This window comes from Ricinus communis, chromosome 6 (assembly GCF_019578655.1).
Source record: "Ricinus communis isolate WT05 ecotype wild-type chromosome 6, ASM1957865v1, whole genome shotgun sequence".
Lineage (NCBI taxonomy): Eukaryota > Viridiplantae > Streptophyta > Magnoliopsida > Malpighiales > Euphorbiaceae > Ricinus > Ricinus communis.
This window is the reverse complement of record NC_063261.1, coordinates 8,191,052-8,193,572: the sequence shown is the minus strand read 5'-3', so window position 1 is coordinate 8,193,572 and position 2,521 is coordinate 8,191,052.

Below are 2,521 nucleotides of genomic sequence, written 5' to 3'. Positions count from 1 at the left end.
TCGGAGAAAGCTTCCTTTTGGCGGTGGCAGCGTCGACTTTGGTGGCCGGAGGAGGAAGTTCCGGCGAAGTAGGTGGCAGTCGTGTATTCCGGCTTTTCCGGTGGAGGATGGATGATCGGAGGACATATCCCGACTCTCCTCAGCTCAAGCTTCGCAATGGCATCGGTTTCGTGGCGATCGAACTTCGTTTGCAAATCAACGACCGAGATCGTCCGCAAATCTCTTCGGATGATCGGGGGTTGGATCAGAAAATCTAAGGTGGATCGCCACGCGCTGCTTCGAGTCCGATGGTGTATTCGGATCATCGATCGGACTTGACGAGAGTAGAGCGATCGCCGCCCTGCAATTTTCTCCGCTCGTTGATTTAAAAATTCTTTGATTTAATTTATGCTTATTGATTTGTGTTGAGTATTAGATGATATTTGTGAGTCAAAAATAATAGTTTGTCGGACTACCTGCCGTAGTCGTGATTTTTGTGTTGTGTGGCGGAGTCGGGAAATTAATGAAGTCTTGGGGACCCGACTCCCGTTGTACTAAATTGTTGGATATCTAAAGTGTTTTTCTGGCAGGTCCTGGACCCGTTTTACAGGGGGTAAATGTATGTATTATAGGCGAGGTTTTGACGAATTTTCTGTAGAATTTACTCGAGTCGAGATTTTAGATAGTCAGTCTTAGGAATCTAGACCTAGGATTAATAGTCAATTATTTCAGCGTTTTGATAAATTATTTTCCATGATTAAATAATCCGTTTGTTCGGCTGGGTCTACCCGAGGCACCGGAGCAGAGCTAGGAGGTCGCCAAAGCTGTGCGTTAAAGTCATATATCGGTTATGCACGTGTCATGCATAAATTCTTAATTTACTATCATGATTATTTTATTGCAAGTTTAATTATTAATTTAATTATTATTCATATGAATTATGCTTTTTAATTACTATTCATGTGTGTACTTCCTTTATCATTGATTTTATCATTGCATGATGACTCGGGACGGGACGGCAGTAGAACATGGTATTTTGATGGAGCACCGGTATAAATCCGAGAGTAATGGAAAAGGGTAAATAGGTAAATTTAAAAGGAAAAGATTAGGACTTGCCCTGGTCGAGCATCACTCTCTGGGCTTAGTAGAGTGTGGTTGCCGGAGTAAAGGTCTCTGGTCAAGCATTGCTCTATGGGCACTGGCTTATTTGGAAACCTAAGTGACCAGACTGGAGGTAAGGTCCCTGGTCAAGCTTCGCTCTCTGGGCGCCAGTCTTATTAAAATAAGAGAGCCGAAAGGCTAAGGCTGATAGTGAAAATTAAGTGACCGGACTGGAGTTAAGGACCCTGGTCGAGCTTTGCTCTCTGGGCGCCAGTCCTATTGGAATAAGATTGGTCGGGATGTTAGAGTTGAGATTAGTCAAGATGTCAGTATGCAGATTGATCGAGATGTTTGTGTTGGGATTAGGGTTCTACTGGAGTACTCCGTCCCACAGCGTGTGAAAATTATTTTATTTAATTTAAGCATAGCATGACACGTATGTTTTTACATGACTTAATGCTTATTTTAAATTAAATAAATGTATGATCGAAGTATATGTAAATGTTTTTAGATATATGATTTTAACTCACTCTCGAGACTAACAGTCTCAATTTTACTGTTTTTCAGATCCGTGACTGTTAGTCTTCCCGCGACCCTTAACTAGTAACCCGACTCTTTCATCATCGGGTGGTGTATTTGATTTGGTATGTTAACTTGTAAGATTTTAGATTCTCTACAGTTGAAATAGTAGATGTATCAGTTGTAATGCTTTGTAGATTGGGGTCTAGCCTAATTCTACTGGCAGACCGAATTAATTGTGTAAATTTAATGGTTACGAAATTATGGAATCATAGTATTAAATGAGATGAGATTTATTCAAGTCAGTGAGTGTCAGGCTTACTACGGGATTCAGTGGCCTTACGCCTACCCATTCCCTAGTGCTGATCACTGGCCCATAGATGGGGTCGTGACAAGAACAACTCATTAAATAATAAAATTAAAAATAAGGATACATTGGAATTAGCTTCTTTTATCCCTAGTGGAGTCGCCACACACCTACGTGTCTCTAGCAACTACAACACTGTAAGGTTTTTCAACCTAATCAGGAACACGATAACTAGTCATAGAGACTAGCGCGGAGAAAGGGAGTTGCCACCCGAGTAATTCTCTGTGACATTTTTACTAATTAAGTGATGTTTCTAGATTCCATAAGCAAGCTTCGCCACATTCAGAGATGGATCTCGAAGCCAACTTTCTTATTTTTGTATTCCTATTTTAATTTTATTGTTTAACAGTCTATTTTCTATAAACACAATAATTATAACTCTATAATTAATCACTACAACATGTGAGGACCACCAAAGTCTAGCCCATTTTAGTTAGGCCCAATCCTCACTTATTTTGTTAGCCTAGTTTTACTATTCAATTATGCATGAAGCCCACTTAGTCTAGCGTAATTACAGATTATGCTTTAGATTACCAAGTTTTTAATTTAAGTGGA